Genomic DNA, 18,734 nt, shown 5'->3' with positions numbered 1-18,734 from the left:
ATTTCACTGCCTGTCTTATATGACCTATTGGGAGCTGCTTTTATTATGATTGCACTCTGAGATTTCAAGACAAACATGTTCTGGACTGAGATCCTTTAAGCAATGGCTAATAGCATACACAATCTAAAATTGACTATTTGTTGTCATGAAATGTGGTACTACCACTGCTCAGCAATAGATGAAGACTAAGGAAGCTCACTCCATACGAACAGATAGTAATTGAAAAGATAGTACTGCAACTGTCAGACATCACAAATCATTAGTCAAAAATCAAGAATCACAAATCAAACTGTCAGACATCACAAATCAAGAATCGCAAAACATTAACTAACCAGGAGTTGAAGTCAGTACGAACACAACTCAAAGCTCCACAGTGCACCATCATTCAGTGCAATCACTGTAGCCAGCGAGTGAAAAATGTAACTGAATCGCCAATTCAAGTTAGTGATGGTTCAAAAAATCTAATACCCATGGGAATCCAATTTGGTATACCTATGGGCAGATCTAGAACAATAAAACATCCAAAACTATCTTCACAAATATTTTTATTAAAATTAATCAATTGTGACAAATATGAAATTAAATATTAAATTGATGTATTTATGACAAAAGACTGACAATGTAAATTAGGATTTTGCAAGCAATGGTAAGATTTGACTCAATAGTGTAATGTAATCGATAAGTTTCAATGTGCTTGGATTATATCTGCGGTCGCCAACCTTTCGGACCTCACGGACCACTAAACTCAAAATTTTGAATCCCGCGGACCGTGATTTTTTCCATTAAAGTAACATTCTAAATATGAAATGGTACTTACTTGTTTTTGCACTCCAAGTTATTTGCAGAAAATTAGATATCATTAATGTTAATATAATGGCCTTATAATGATAAAAAAAAAGAATTAACAGAAAATTAATATTAACAATTATCGAGTGCATCTCGACATAGAGATGTATAAAGGATTAATTATAGCAAAATAATCAGTGTGACATTTGTTGCTGCTTGTTTGAAATAAGCTGTTGGATTCTTGGCTCCAATGACGTTACTGCAACACGGAGAGCCGTTTGTATTTCTAGCCGACAGCGGTACTTGTTTTTAATTGCCGTAACTGATGAAAATGTCTTTTCACACATATATGTAGTTGCGAATGAAATTAAAATTTTGATGGCCTTTTCACTCAGCACTCACTTTTTACGGAAAGCCAAAAATGAGATCTTGTTAGGGACGAGTGGAATTTACCTTTGCGACTGTCGTCGGATGATAGATCGATTAGGCTTTCTTTTTCTTTCATGTTCAAAATTACTATCCTCGATTTTCGCCGAAAATGGATCTATTATCCACGTATTTCCGTGTCTGGGGTCCTCTTCCTTTGGGTAATAACGACCAAAAGAGTCAGTGAGCGACTGTAAGTGCAATCGAACAAGAGTTATTACCTGTCAGTTGACATCCACCTGTTTCATGTAATCATCAAAATTTGGGAACATTTGCAGATCTTCTTCAGCCAACCGCGCTTGCCACAGCAATATCTTCCATTTTGCTCCGCAGTGCGAACACATCCATAAGCTGTCCTTGCAAGGACGTGTTCAGCTCATTTAACAAAGAAAGATATCTGCCAGGTATGCAAGCTTGGCTAGCCAATCATTGTCGGATAAGAGATCATGGAACCTCGAATTATTTTGGTGATGGAAGAATAACTTGACCGTGGCGCAGGTCGAACAATCGGGTTAGTACTTTGCCCCTCACCTCAGCGTGAAGAAGAATGAGTATGCTGAGAGCCCATTTCTTCAGTGACTCAAATATTCGAGAATTGGGCGCTTTGTGGCGAATTTCGTTAACAATTTTAATTACATCATGCTCTCTTGAAATTACGTAATTACAAGAGTACTTCGTGCAGTTCTGGAGATAATCTTTTCGCCACAAGATGCTCATGATGTATAATACAATAAGTAAACAAAATGTCTATGTTCGTCTTTCACTTTTGCAAAAACTCCTGAACGATGTCGAGTCATGCTTGCGGCACCATCTGTGCATATCCCAATACATTTCTCCCATTCAATACTGTTTCAGGAAATAACTATTAAGTGCATTGAAATTTTCAAAGCCTGTTGTTCTACCCGAAAGATTAACAGAGGAGTTCTTCCTTTAATTCTCCTTGGCAATCAAACCTCACAAAACAAAGAACTGCCTTGTTAGTTATGTCTGTTGATTCGTCAAGTTGAATTGAATAAAACGTAGAATTTTTCACAAGTGCAATCACTTGATTTCCAATATCTTCGGCCATGTCTTCAATTCTGCGCTTCAGTGTTAGCGGACATAGGAACTCCTTTCAGTTTCTGGACAGCCTGTTTCCCCAAAACCTCTTCACAGGTTTGTAACAAGCAAGGCTTAATTAACTCTTCTCCAATTGTATACGGCTTTTTACATCTCACGATTTGAAGTGCTATCAAATAAGATTTTACTAAGGGCTTATCTTCAACAATCATTGTTGCTAATGAACTTTTTTGCTTTTGCAAACCTTCACGCATCCTTTGGAAGTATTCATCTGGCTTTTTAGCTAAATCTGGGTGTTTTGACTGCAAGTGCCTGCCGAGTTTCGAAGGTTTCATGGCATCACCGGATAAACACTCAGAACATATTATGATTAGCTATATGGTGCAAGGAAACCTGAGGCTTATGCTGCACCAGCCTGAACCTGAGAGAGAGTCAGAAGTAGAAAGGAATCACCAAGAAAGAGAAGAATGATGATATCGAGCTGAGGACCCTGGGTGCACAAAGCCCATACTCACCAGAAAGCGGCCGTGGATCCAGTTCACTTCCAGGTTCTTGAATAAAACCAAACCTTTTCTTCTCCACCTCCAGTTCTAATGTCCTTCCTGATGATGCCCTGCTGTGGCTGCGGAGGCTCTGATTCATTAATCAACTCATGACGTGATGTATTACCTAAGAAGTGTAAAATGCTTGCTTGTTTTTTCTCACTCATTGGGATTATTTTATTTGAATCTATAACCAAACAAGAAATAAGATAGTTATCAAACTCAAGCTCTTTGATGCTATTAAATATCACACTGTGAACAGTTAAAATAAAAATATCACTGGTCACTTACCTAAGAACTGTGAACCAGGCCATGCCCAGGCTAGGTCAATGATAAGAAATAGAAATAGCTTTCCATATTTTTTTACAATAAAAGCTTCGCTAATACCGGATATTGTACTGGGCCTTTTATAAACGTGCAACGTAATAAGGTGAAAATTGCAAAAAAAGTAGAATCAGAATATAATGAAACATTTTAATAAACACGAAAATTGCAAATATATCCAGATTACTCTGCGAACCACCAAAATTTTCTCGTGGAACACCGGTGGTCCGCAGAGCATTGTATTATATCAAGTATACATGATCAGAGAGAGAGAGAAGTAGAAAGGAATTGCCAAGAAAGAGAAGAATGATATCCAGCTCAGGACCCTGGGTGTGCCAAGCCCATACTCACCAGATGTGAGTCCCTCCCTAAATGAGATACAAATAAAAAGCATGTCAACAGGAAGGGAGTTTCTTGATTATATAAACTAACCACTGAAACTTCATTTTTGATCTATGTAACTTCCACAGCATTCTGCAAATCTGCTTGGATTATAAATATCACAGACAAGTTGATCATAAAATTCTAGTCTAAGAAAAATGACCTTGCATTGTTATAATAGTATACTAAATATATGACTACAGTATTAACTCTTAATACTAAATAACACACATTATCAAATACCTTTGAATACAGGCTTCTAAAAAAAACATTACCAAATCATATCATCATTCATTAAAAAGGCTATGATCCCTACTTCCAGAGTAGGCCTTTATTACCAAATTGAAATATGAATAAATATTACTGATCAATTAAAAAATATAGTTATATTACAAAAAGCAGACATCATGGAAAGTCGACAGAGAAAATATTGTCAATCAAGAGATTTTGCAAAGTAACACATTCTGCTAGTAACCAAAATACACTAAAATTCAGGAACTTTACTTTCTTTAATAACAATAATTAGTTATTTTTAATTCAGTAAAATTTTTCTTTCTTTTTTTTGAAAATCTGTATTTAATGGAAGATATTTGAGAATGTGTGCTGGTAAATGATAGGAGACACTGCTAGTTATAAATTTCTTTTTTAAAAAATGCATATGCAAGACAGTACTTCAAATCTTACTCAGAGGTACACGAAGTTAGATTATACAATTTATTAAAGAAATGGGAACAGTTCATAAGTTTTCATTATCTGTCCCTCCCTCCTTTCTCCACACACATCAACCATTTCATATTTCACGTATTGATTCCATATTTTATTTCAAAAAATTTTAAAGATATAAATCAAGAAACATGATCACATCCAATTCAGCCCAAGAATTTTGTTACACATTTTTAATTAGTTTTTTTTTATTATTCATATAATACAGTAGAAATCCCAATGTTTTTTTTTTTTTATTCCTTTGTACATTTTATTTAAAACGTATTGAACTAGGAAGACAACACACAATGCATATACCACAAATACAGCACATTACGAGACTAATGAACACAATAGAAAGTATTATCAAAAATTAAAGATTTTTAACAGATTTAATTTTTTTTAATATTTTAATTAAGAATACTGGTATGTTTAGAGAGGGCTGGGTTAATTCCTGTTAAAAACTGTAGGAATTGCTAAAGTTCTCTTCAATCGAGGCTGTGGTTACCAGCTCAGGAGGGGGGAGGGAGAGAAGGATCCCCCTGAGTTATTCTGAGCTTTTCAGCCCACAAACACATCACATGCTTGTACAAATACAACTGTGCAACATGCTCAAGCCACTGATGTGACTATGAACCCAACAACAGTGTTTTAAGAATAGGCACACTAGTGTACCTAGGGACTACAAGTTTTTGTGGGCTAAAGAAAAAAAAAAAAAAAAAAATTGAAATGTATAATTTTGTAGAAGTTGGGGCAGGGGATGGCTTTCACTTGATTTAAACATGCTACTGATTAAAAAAAACTATTTTAGAATTTGTCACTTAACCTGCTATGCTTTTCAATTATCTCTTTCAAGAAAATTCCCTCACTTGGAACTATGGAAGACAACACACAATGTTGTCTCCATAGTTCCAAGAATTTGAAAAGCCTGGAATAAATTATCACTTTCCACCAATTTAGCAGATTTTCATATCTTGACAAAAGAGGGCAATATTTAAAGTTATACTTTAATAATGCTGTAAAATTTTCTATTTGAATAAGATATGGCACAGTAGAATAAAATTCCTGCCAAATCCAATATATTTACACAATGTCATACTGTTGTAATTGGGACACTGGTATATCAGGTATTAGTATGGGCACAAAGGCGGTGGTTAGGTGGCTATGGTTCTGCTCAATTACTTGAGTGATTAGATTATTGTTGATTTTAGTCATTCAGCTAGATGCATTGGGTAACTGAATCAAGTTGCTCACTAGTAGTTTGTCCTCGGCTGTCATATTTGTTTATCTACAAGTGTGGCTATTAAATGACACAATCCATGCAGCCACTACACACCAAGTGCTATCTGTGAAACAAAGGCACAGAAGTTGACCTTGAATCTTTTCTTTCCGCTAGTTGTCTGCCAAATCACACTCAACACACTCACTTGCTTAGCAGTAAGACAGGCTTTCATTACCTTGTGTTTTTGCAGTTTGCCAGGAAAATGATAGACAAAAGAAACGAACAATGAATCAATCTCAAACTTTAATGAAACTACAGAAAACACGGAAAGTTATGTCAAGAGTTCACGTCTGAATGGCATCAACGATTTTTAGAATGAAGAGAGAATATTGAAGACAATGAACAACCAGCCCATCCAGTATCCATGAAAACTAATGAAAATGTGGACTGGGTAAGGACATTGATTAGAAGCGATCACTGTTTAAGTATTAGAATGGTTGCACCAGAACTCAATATGGACAAAGAAACGGACAAATTGTAACGGAAAATTTAAGCACGAGAAAAGTGTGCGCACGCGCCAAGTAAGTGCCAAAAATTTTAAATGAAGATTGCAGGATGAGAATACTCCAACTTTGTGAAGATGTTTTGAAAAAAATTGAAGATCCAGACTTCCAGAGTATTGTAGTCACTTGCAATGAAAGTTGGCTATTCCAGTACAGTACGACCCAGAAACTAAAAGACAGTGAAATGATATGGAAGACAAAGCAATTCCCCAGATGAAAAAAGTAAGAATGTGAAATCCAAAAATGGAAACCGTTTTTGTTTTTGATATTAAAAGTTAATATTATGGCTGAATACATACCACCAAATTAGATGTACTATGTCAATTAAACATACTACATTGAAATTCTGACAAGGCTGCATGAAAACATTCAGAGAAAGAGACCTGAACTGTGGAAGGATGCTCCATCAAGACAATGCACCAGCACACAGCATGCTCTATGTTCTCCAGTTTTTGGCCAAAAACAAAATCACTGTGTATGTGTGAACATGCACCCTACTCACCTAGCCCATTGTGACTTTTTCCTCTTCCCTAAACTGAAAACTGTACTGAAGGGAACCCATTTTCAGTCCACTGAAGACATTCAGAAAAAAAAATGACTCTTAGAGATGACTTCCAGATATGTTTCTGTCTTGGAATGTAGGGAACCATGTGTGTAAGCCCAAGGCAATTTTGAAGGGGATAATTTTTAAGGTATGAAATATTTCATATTTATTGTATTGCAATTTTCATTATTTAACAGCCACACGTATAACCAATCCTTTACTGAAGAGATGGGGATAATCTCTTGAAAAAATTAAGGATCATATTCCCAACTGTCAACACCCCATTCAGATAACTGGTTCTGTGAACTTTTCTATCATTTAAATCTCATTTACCTTATCTTCCTGCTATCAATGCTCTCCAAATATGCTTCTATTTATCTATTGCTTAGCAACTGCTATACACTTTTCTTATACCAATCAATTTCAGACACAGCTGGGTAAGTTGGGTTTAAAAAATTTTCAGACAGAACTGTATTTTACATGTTTCCACGGTGTCATATCTCACCATGTGTGTAAATTGTACAATAATCATAGTTGCATGACATGGTTAAATGCTGAAGTGAATTTTAATTTATAATAAACAGGCTCTCAGTGAATAAGAGCTTTAAATATAATATAGGTTATAATGAATATTAATTATTCTTTTAAAATTTAATTTCAGAATTGTTGAAGAAAAAAAAGATGACTGTGCTCGAGACTGTTGCTTATGTGCATTATGCATGGCACTTTGTTGTTTTTGTTGCAGTGATTAAACATTTGCCGAGTTAAAAGGTTTTATTAATTTACACAAGCATGAAAGTGTACAATGTAAAAAAAAAAAAAAAAACACCACTGAAAAAATGATAAAAAGAACATGAAGTGATATGTAAATATACTACAGAAAAGTGGGAATATATCCACAATTCAGGTTATTTGCAATTTTGTACTGCAAAAAGGAAAAAAAAAAAAAAAAAAAAATCAAGTTCTTACATGTATCATATTTCACCTTATGAATTTTGTTATTTAATTTTCATTTAATGCTTTGTCACTATTTGTGGGGGAAAAAAAACTAAATCCTATTGGTCAACAGAACTTTCTCCAGTGAACTGAACAAATGTATATGATTATTTTAACATGAAAATTAGATTAGTTTCTGTGCCAATGTAAAACTGAATAGCCATGAATTAAACACTATACACTGTTCACTGGTGTGATGGGAAGGAAAAGAAAAATCAGATCTTTCATTTATCAGATTTCATTACTATTTTTTATGGATAGCAATAAATTTAAATTTTGAAGAGGATTACAAACTGAAGATAACCTTGTAAATAATTTCTTTTGGCTAGTTAATTGTTTATGTAACATTTATATAAATGTTTTGTAAAATTTTAAAATAAGTTGGGTTTAATGAAAATTTATATATAATAAAATATATAAATTCAGTTTCTTATTGAGAGAAAGAATGGTCATATTTATTAGTAACTGAACACAAATAGAAATCAATAACTATTGTTTGGTATCCATACCGAAAGTACTATTGCACTGGCAGTGCAGCTGAAATGAGATGTGTATTTTTCATAATGGCACTAATTATGTAATTTTCAGAGGAACAGCAATAGGTAAGTTTGCCATGGGGATGTCAGTATTGTTATATCAAGCAAACTCCAATGAATACCCACTTGCTCAGCATATATTCCACTGTTCTGAAAAGTTTGGTTTGCAGTGTAAAAGACACCACCTCAAACTTTCAGAACTCTTTATGACACTGCAACAATTTGTTGTAAACATGCTTTAAATGGAACTATGAATGATTAGGGCAAAATTGATATTTAATGAAGGTTGTCTAGGTATGGATATATTCTTTTATACAGGGTGTTATACTAAACTACTACATACTTGAGATTATTTAAGAGGCAATTTTGAAGCAAAAATTCCTAACCCAGTTTTTCAATTCAAAACTTATTTATGTGTGTAATTGAGTGTATTCTTTTGTCGGCTTACTATTTGCTGGGTGAAAATTCCGAATTACCAGGAGGAAAAAACTGTCACACTCGCCTGATGTTAGCCCATCTACCTGACCCACCATGTTGGGAAAAAAGGTCCATAAAAATTCCTCGCAATATTGAGGATTCAAATTTTACAAGTAACACTACTTAAAGTTTTGTGTTATCGCTTCTAATCATGCAATTTGACACACACACACACACACACACTGAAATATAGTTGAAAAAAGGTACTGAAAGAAAATAGTTAAAAATGGTAGTTAAAGAAATTACTGACCATTATACCCCATATCGACTGAGGACTACAAAGCCAATAATGGTCAGGGAATTGCTGCAACGGCAAACTGATCGAATGATCAGTCCACCATCCGATTCCCAGATCGAACTGCAAATGCAGAAGATTTGAATAACGGTGGTCCTTAGGCAGCAAAAAAAAAACAAAAAAAAAAAAAAAAAAAAAACACACAGACTAGTACTCCAGAGGAAAGCCATGCCACTGACACAATGTAAGTTTAACCAGATTATATAGGCAGATAAAGAACTATAGATGGCAGTGTGGGTGCAGTGTTAGCAAATCAAACCCACTACTACCATGTGATATACATATATTTGAATAATGAAATATTGTTCAAAAAAGGTAGTGAAAGAAATTAAAAGAAATAAAGCAATCATCAGAGGCAGCAAAATGCATATTCTTCTACATGATGCCTAAAATATAACTAAAAGTAAATTTAAAATAAAAACTAATGCCAGTAAAAACTGGTATAGTTTTATTTTAAATTTACTTTTAGTTACATATATACAGGCATACCTCGAATAACGAATAGGATGCGTTCCACGAAATTACTTCGTTAAGCGAAACTTCGTTTTCAGAGGTAAAAATACTATGGCCAGAATAGGGATACGTTCCTACGTAAAGAAAATGAAAAGCTTTTTTTTCGAACAAAGAAAAGTTTTATTAAATAAACATTCAACTTACATACAAAGTGAAATCACATTTTAAAATATGAGTCTAAAGTTGCTTATGCTTTTTTTCTCTTTCATTTAACAATTGCCTATACGGAGTTATTGCATTTAACACTGATCGCTTAACAATAAAACTTCTTCCTAAATCAGGATCATTTTCACTAAAAAAATTTAAACGTTTTCAATGTCATTTAAGCAGCTTTTTAAATCTTTGTTTGTTAACACTTTTTCGGCAGGAACTTCTTTAACTTCGTCTTCATTATCTTTGTCTTCATTGCTAACAAGGTTTTCTAAATCTTCCACTGAAAAACCATCATCTTCTGCATTCAATAAATTTCTAACATCCTCTTCATCGACATTTTCGAAACCTATTGATTGAGCCATCTGGATAACTTCATTTCTAATTTCTTGGATGTTATTTTCTTCTTCTAGTACAACTTCTGGCCATATTTTGCGCCAAACTCCATTTAAGCATTTCTTAGTGACTTCTTTCCAAGAACTATCAATGTTTTCAATTGCCTTTTTAATAGTGTAGTTTTTCCAAAAGGTTTTAACTGTCATTTCCTCTTTATCCTCTAGTTCAGTTAAATTGCTTAATGTTCGACGCAGATAATAAGCTTTAAATGATGCTATCACTCCCTGATCCAATGGTTGAATCAGAGAAGTTGTGTTTGCTGGAAGAAACACAACTTTGACAGGAATGCATGTGTCCAATGTGTTAAGATCAGTAGGATGTCCCGGAGCATTGGCTAACAATAAAAGAGCTTTTTCTTCAAAGTTGTTTTTTTGACAATACAGTTTTACTTCAGGACAAAAGTGGTTAACAAACCAATCAGTAAATAACTCCTTGGTAACCCACGCTTTTCTATTTGCTTTCCATATTACAGGTAAATTCATTTTTATGTTACCTTTTAACGCCCTCGGATTTTCTGAATGGTAAACTAATAACAATTTTAATTTATAATCGCCAGAGGCATTTGATCGAAAGGGTAACATTAAACGGTCTTTAGCTGCTTTGAACCCAGCAGCTGGTTTTTCTTCAATAGAAATGAAGCTTTTTGTTGGTAGCCGTTTCCAGAACAAACCGCTTTCGTGAACACTGAACATCAAATTTGGTGGAAAATTTTCACGTTCAATTATTTCCTTTAGTTTTTCTGAAAACTTATTTGCGGCTTCTCCTGTTAATTTTACACTATGAATCCTGGCCCGTTTTTTAAATTTCTCGAACCAACCACGAGAAGCCCAAAAGGTTTCCGTAATTTCGTCAGTTTGTTTAGATTTCAGGTGATTAAACTGGAATATTTTTTTTATGTTAAATGGGGCTTGAAATTGCGGACTTCGTTATATCGAAGCTTCGTTATCAGAGGTAACGTTAACCGAGGTATGCCTGTATTTATTTCAGTAAAAAATCTAGTCTTCTGCTGATAGAATTGTATCTCTCTCTCTCTCTCTCAGGCAATTACCATTACAATTTGTGAGACCAGCAACAGATGTCTAACACTAACACATAGCTTTGACTTCACTGGCAAAAGGTGAACAGCTGACAAAAATACAGATGTTCACATTGTATCTACCTGATGCTATGTGAGTGTAGGTTTCAATTCCAGGGGATGAGTGACCTTAAATTATAAAAAAATGATAAAAACTTTTATTATTAATTTATCTCATTTATTTTCATTCAATATATATTTTTTTTATTAAGTTTAGCAAATCATAATTAATTGATCACTATTTTCAATTCAGTAAAAAACCCAAAAAAATTAATTTTTTACAATTACACACGAAAGGTGAACACCTTTCGTGTTTGTTTGAACTGTGCATGGAATGAAGGTTAAGATGAATAAAGATACTTGTTGCCATTACACTTGAATTTCTCTAAATTGTAATTTTCAGAAAATACATGTAAAAGTAGGTTCCAGAAAATGGAGGGTGAAGGGATAAAAGAGGTTCTGTGCATTTGAAGTTGAAGAGTAAGTGAATGTGGACTAGTTGTAGCAGGTGTTCGCACTGGTTTGGAAGAGTCGATGGACTAAAATATTTAACTATAACTATAATATTTAACATTATGGAGGAAGTTGTCTTTCAATGTGACGAACGTTGGCATGAGTCCCACGTACATGCTCGACATTGTCAACAGCAAGTGTCTGATTCTGCCCAGTAACCCATTCAATTTCCTTCCATTTAACATTCATGTGCTTCACTTGTCTAATACATGACCACGCCCGGCATTATTTGATAATCCATTGTAACGTATTTGTATATTAATGTTAGCTGATGAAGGGACCCATCATCCCGATATAGTAGAGGTATGATTTCTCTGTGAGATATCTATCCAGTTAACTGTAAAAGAATAAAAGAAGTTTACCTCAATATGATACGTAGAATATTTCCATATGATACTCTGCAGAAATTAAAACGAAAACTAAAAATAAAAAAAAATCTTACATTACAGTAAGAAATAATTAAAAATCAAATGAACACAATTAAAAATCAATTTAACGCAATTAAAAATTAAGTAAAAAATTAATTTAAAGAAAAAAATGCAAAACGATTTTCCTTCCTGAAGCTGACAATGCTTTTCGACCATATGTCATGATCACAGAAATGAAAATTACTGAATGGGTTGAGCATGGAACTTAAATAGGGATTATGTCTTTGCGCATGCACGTAAATTAGATATGGAAAATGCCGAGTTTCTGTAGGAAACAATAGGCCAAATAGGAAAGCTGGTCTTATGTAATTTTACCTGACTGTAAAAAGTGCAGGAATATTTATGTTCTGGCTTTCAATTCCTTTAACAGTAATGTAGTTGTTTTTTCAATATGTGGTTAACATTTTATTGTATTTATTGACCAAATTGGTGGTTGTTGTTATTTGGTATTCTAGGAGAATTAGCAACTAAGGCCATATTGCTCCGGGGATATGCGGTGGTCATTCCCTGACCTTTCCACATCCTCCGTATTTGGTGGATCACGGGCTCGAACCCCGGTCTAATCAAGAAGCGTGCTGCGCACTGCTGCTCCTGCCCACCTGGCTACGGAGGTGCCTCCCCAAATTGGTAAATAGTGCCAGGTCTACTTCAAGATAAGTGGAGGTATCTGATACAACTGACTAATTTATTAATATAATCAGGTTAATTGAGGTATTACCACTGTACCTCCTTTGTCAGCTCTCTGAATAATGATATTGTAGAACGTATTGAGCATTAGCTCTGGTTCATACTACCCAGTTAATAGAGGCCATGTAGCACCTTAAAGAATCGTAATTTCCTTTTCTGAAATTATAACTCATCCCTTTGCTTTTAACTACTGCTACCTCTCTCTTCATTGTCCCGCATAGAACTCTGTGATCACTTTCTGCTACTGGTTCCTGTACTGTCAGCCCTATTATGTCATCTGGTTCATGGGTGATGAACCAGAATAGTGATTTATACAAAAAACTGAGCATAAAAGTAACAACTTTTATACATGAGCCAAGAACATTCAGTCTTTGCAAATTCATTCCGCTAATCACCACGTGGACATAATATTCAGCACCTCAGCTATGATATATGATATATGGATAGCCTATGTAATATGTATGAAAAAAAGAAGTAATGATTTCTACTGGTCTGATTTTAACCAAAATCCATCCTGTGGGAGTTAATTTATTATTACTTTTTGATTGAGGAAGAAAGGACATGAACAAGGCAATGGCAATTTATGCATATATGCTGAAATGCCTAAAAATTAAAATAAATTTAACATTTCTCAAATAGATTTATTACAGGTCAGTGAACAATGTTCTTATACAACTGGGGTCATAAGCTCACCTAGCTGTGCTAAATTTTTAATGATGAACACTAAAATTACTGAATAGAAAAATGTAGAAAATTCAGGTCATAATTTTTTAGATTATTTTTTTTAAAGCTGAACATGAATATATAAAGTTATATTCAATGTTCAAGAAACTGTGCAAACACTAAAACTAAGCTAAGGTACTAGATAAAATTAAAGGTACCTCAAGCAAAAACTTCTCTGTAACATGCAATATGTTGTAATAACTATTATGAACAGTGGCAGTTCCAGTATTTTCTAAAGGGATGGTGGGCAAAAGCAGTGTTTGAAGAATCAGTAAGCTTTAATCATAATGTAGCAGTAAAAAAAAAATCCACATTTTGATAAGGGGGACTAAGCCCCTTAACCCCCAATCTGGGACTACCATTCGTTAAAAGAGAAGAGAAGAATATAACAAAGATTTTTTCGGGAACCAAATTTATTTAGGGCAGCAGATTATATAGTGCCTTTACCAGCCATATGATTAAAATTAAGAAAAAATGGTTGCAGGAAAACAGGATGTTAGCATTCCCAAGATATAGCAAAATACAGGCCAAAATATGTAGGAAATAGAAAGAGATTAGAAATATAGGAAATAATACACATACATAAAATGAAAATAACAAAAAAGTTCTCCAACAGGTAGACACTTGACCACGTTTCTCTAAATGAATGATTTTGCCACTAACATATCACGATTTAAAAATTACTGGAAATACAGGACAGTGTTATAGTATTAGTATAAATGAGTTAGGTAATGCACATTACATTCTTATCAAATAATGCCCCATAGAGAGTAACGCTTCAAGTCATCAAATGCAGACATTGTAGGGATATTTTAGACATGATTCTTTGTCACCACCAGAAAAAAATAAATAAATAAAAAAGCTCAAAATGATTCACTTTTCCTTCTCAAATAATGCCCAAGCATGCAAAACATACTTTCATTTATATATATACAGGGTGTCTCAAAAATATTGGTACAAACGTTTAGGGGAGGTAGGTAACATCTAAAGGAATGTGAATCGCATAGGAACCCATAACCGGAAACGTCACGGAAAAGTAATAGCAGAGGCACAAGAACCAGAAATGACACAAGACAGTAATTAGTGGAAAACATTTATCTGACATAATATTAACAATTGAGTACGAGATGGATGCATTTCATGATGTTACAACAGATGCTCGAAGGTTCCACCATGAGATGCGATGCATGCGTGACACCGACGCAGCATGGGTTGGCGGACATGGTCGAACACACCTGGAGTTTCTTTGACAGTAGCAGCAGCACAGATGAGTCTTGCCACAAGATCCATTTCCATCTCCACAGGCGATTCATACACGATAGATTTGAGGGCCCCCACAGAAATAAATCAAGGCTCAATAAATCAGGTGAGCGTGGGGGCCAGGCAACGGGTCCACCACGGCCAATCCATCGACAACCAAAATGCCTGTTCAAATGGTCACGAACACACCTTCCATAATGGGCAGGTGCCCCGTCATGTTGAAACCAAATGTAGCATCTCACATTTGTTGGAACATCGTCAAGTAACCCTGGTAGAACTTGTTCAAGAAAGATCCAATATTTAGCGGAGTTCGTGCGGGATGGTAACAGGTATGGGCTGACTAAGCAGTCACCGACCATACCTGCACACACATTTATTGCGAAGAGATGCTGTGCTGCATGGGGGCACACACCGTGTGGGTTGTTGTGAGCCCCCACATGAGCAATGTGCTGATTGAATAAGCCTTCCCAAGTGAAATAAGCCTCATCCATGACCAAAACATAGGCTGGAAAATTCAAGTCTTGAACACTTTCTTGGAGAAACCACTGCGAAAAAGCCACACGTGCAGGATGATCTTGAGGGAGCAGTAACCCTTTGGAAATGAAAGGGGTGTAAGGAATCGTGGTGCCAGCCATGCTGTACATTGCATTGAGACACTCCTAAGGCAGAGGCAAGTGTGCTGGTAGTAGGATTATTCTGGATGGCATTCAGCACACTTTCTTTCATGGCAGGAGTTCGCGTCGAACGTGGTCTGCCCGCACTATTCCTGTTACCTCTAAATGACCCATCGCACAAATTTTGATGCACACCCACAAACGGTGGTCCGGTACATGTCTGTCTGGGAAGCGTTCTCCATAAATTCGTTGAGCAGCTCATCCATTGCTCTCTGCTAATCCACACACTAGGTGCATGTTTGCCAGCTCACAGTTCGTATATTGATGCATGCTCTTCACGTGGCAACTACTGCTGCTTGAATGAGTAAACCAGAAATTTTTCCTCTTGCAAACTGAACAGCGCCGTGTACCGACTTAGGGTGACGTTTCCGGGTATCGGTTCCTATGCGATTCACATTCCTTTAGATGTTACCTACCTTCCCCTAAACGTTTGTACCAATGTTTTTGAGACATCCTGTATATATTAGTGTCACAGTCTTTTCTGGTCAAGAACTCCTTTTTTTAATTCCTAGATTTACTAGAAGACCCCCAATCAAAAAAATAAAAAAAATCTCAAAATTAGTGATGTGGGGGGGATTTTTGTCTCTGTGTGGGCTCCTATGGCATTGTTCATGGGCCTTGAGCAGTCTGCAAACCACAGTTTGCATTTGAATGATATAATATACACAATTGTTTTTGTTATTTGGTTTTTAGGAGCATTAACAACTAAGGCCATATTGCTCCGGGGATATGCAATGTTCATTCCCTGACCTTTCTGTATCCTCTGTATTTGGTGGTCACGGGCTCGAATCCTGGTCTAATCAATAAGCGTGTGCTACGCAACGTTGCTCCTGCCCACCTGGCTATGGAGGCGCCAATATATACACAGTTGAACTCATTTATAAACAAACTCAAAAAAGAGATGATGATACTTTCATTACACATCTTTACATTCTTTATAAAAAGTAACTGCAACAAAATGGATGAACAAAAATATAGCACTATGTATATAAAATATAACTAAAACCTACTTTTTTTTTTTAACCAATCATGTAAATTACTTTTTTTTCCCACTCCTTTCAACACACCCTACTATCAAGTTTTCAAGGAAATTAATTTCTTGTTTGAACTCCTGCACGACCACCAGGTCAGTGGAGTTTACAATAAATCAATCAATACAAATGTTAATCATATTTAGCAGTAATGGGCTTGAACCCAGTCCACTCAAAGAGCATGTGCTACTGCACTTGCGCCCCTGACCACTCGGCTACATCAGGCCTGGCATACCACCATTGTTGGCATGCCTTATGTCACAAAACCATTTTTTAGCTTTACTTAAATGCTCTTAACACCATTTACAATTTGTGGTAATTTATCTTCATCTTAGGACATTTTTTGTTAATAACTTCAGAAGCAACCCAACACCTGTTAATATCAGACTTATAAACAAGTTGTCTTCTGCAGTACAAAATTCATTCAAAGCCTTCTTTACTGCAAAAGCCAAATGCCACAGAGTTCCTCAAATAGGCCTTGGGAGTTAGGAAAGATAAATTTTGAAGGAAATTATTAACTGCAATTGAATACATTGACCTCAATTGAAAAAAACAAAAACAGTTCAGATCTCTTTCTAAGAAGCCATGTAAATACTCTTGACAGCAAATGAACAAAGCAGGGCCATAGTTATGAGCAAAACTTCAACTCAACATTTTAAAGAGGACAAAGCCTGTACCTACTCTTTCCAAAAAATCTTCAGTTTTCCTCCTACTAACAATTACCTGATCTCTAGCTTTTTGAAAGTCAAACATTGGCAGCTATGACCATAGTAAATTCACTTGGTAATGTATCAATTTCCATTGCACCTTTATTTTTTTATGTACATATGGTGTAATAAGTTTTATTTAGTTTACTTACAAAAGAAAGTGACACTGCTTTATTCACAATAATGTTCAAATAATCTATACCTGTTATATGTTGCAGTTGTATTAGCAAATCTAGATAATGCTCTCAAAAGCCAGCCTAAACTATCCAAACCACACATGCTAAGTCCAATTGTCCCCATGCTATTTTTGTGTTCACTGCAGTGTCTCCAAATGGTACAACAAAAATAAAAAGTGATTATTCATCAGACTAGCACACTCTTCTAGCCATCAACCATACAAATGAAATATTAATGGCATCACAAAAATCAGTTACTGGTGATGTGGGATTAACCACAGACTGACTTGGTTGTCTATTGTCGCACCAATAGGTGGTAGGGGATACATTGTACTGTGGATTCCGGTTATTTGAGCCACCGGTTAATTGGGGCAAATAAAATCTTAAAAAGCAAAAAAAAATCTTAAAAAACAGAAACCAATCGAGAAAATAGCAGGGGTTTACTTAGCTTAATTGGGACAGCATGCCGTTTAATCGGGGCAGGAGACCACAGCACTGGAGATTACCCTACGATACCACATGGTTCGGTCGAAATTCTGGAGGTCACAACCATAAAAACAATTAGGTCACTTGTTTATTGGGCTTTTCTGTTAGTGAAATCTATCATAAATGGACAGTAAACTTTTATCTTACTGAATTTGCGATAATACCGACAGCTGGAATTCTGTGGGTTATTATGGTGAAATGTGTTTACACTTCCATGAAATCTTCAATCATATAAAAAAATTAATTTTTAGAATCTTCTCTTCATTCCTATTTTTAAAGCTTTGTAACTCGTTACTCTGTTCTTACTTGTGCGTATTGTGTTACTTGCAATTTGTGTTCCATGTTCTTTGTTATTGATTGCTTATCTTTTTCCTGTTTTAAATTTTAACCCTCACCCACTAATGTCAGTGAACAGAAATGTCAACTAGTTCGTATGTACATATTACAGTATGTATTAATTATTCTGATTATCACGTATATTCTTCCAATTTTCACGTATCATTTAATTTTTTAATTGGTAAGGTAACATAGGGTAAATTTGTGCTTAATATATCTTTGCTTTTATAGCCTGTAGATAATATTCCTCCTATTTTCGCTAATTAGAATTGCTGTTTAATAGAATTAAAATTCAATTCACAAACATGATCACAATGACTGGCGCTTGCTACACATCGTATAGTGAACGGTATTTTACTATGGTGAGTTCGTCGTAACATGACTTGATTGTACAGTGAACCAATTGTAAGGGGGGCAGGGGATATATTGTATTTTTAACTATTTACGTGAAACTTTGGATAATTGGGGCAGCCGCTTAATCGGGCCAAAATGCACTAGTCCCGATGTGTCCCAAATAACCGGAATGGACTGTATATACTTTGAAGTGAGTATATCCATTGTCACACACTAAAAATGTATATACATTCATAACAGCTCTGAAAGAACTCTCTGGACGTACTGTTCCAGATACACATGCACACACATCCTCCGGAAGAAGAGGATAAGTGTGTTCATGTATATCTGGAACAGTTTGTCATATTTTGATATTGGAGGTGGTGTGATTCT

The 18,734-nt window shown here is 35.2% G+C and overlaps 1 long non-coding RNA gene across 1 annotated transcript in view; it reads left to right on the top strand.

Moving 5' to 3' along the window:
- The window catches only part of LOC150089739 (uncharacterized), a 41,507-nt gene extending 33,639 nt beyond the window's left edge, over window positions 1-7,868 (top strand). Inside the window, exon 3 of the long non-coding RNA XR_016546681.1 lies at window positions 7,211-7,868. This is a non-coding gene — a long non-coding RNA (uncharacterized LOC150089739). The remainder of the gene's footprint in view (window positions 1-7,210) is intronic.
- Window positions 7,869-18,734: the final 10,866 nt, after the last annotated feature.

Source organism: Mastigoproctus giganteus, chromosome 2 (genome assembly GCF_048544385.1).
Source record: "Mastigoproctus giganteus isolate SK-2022 chromosome 2, ASM4854438v1, whole genome shotgun sequence".
NCBI classification, from domain to species: domain Eukaryota; kingdom Metazoa; phylum Arthropoda; class Arachnida; order Uropygi; family Thelyphonidae; genus Mastigoproctus; species Mastigoproctus giganteus.
Note: the sequence above shows the minus strand (reverse complement) of the source record. Positions and strands in the feature narration are given on the sequence as shown.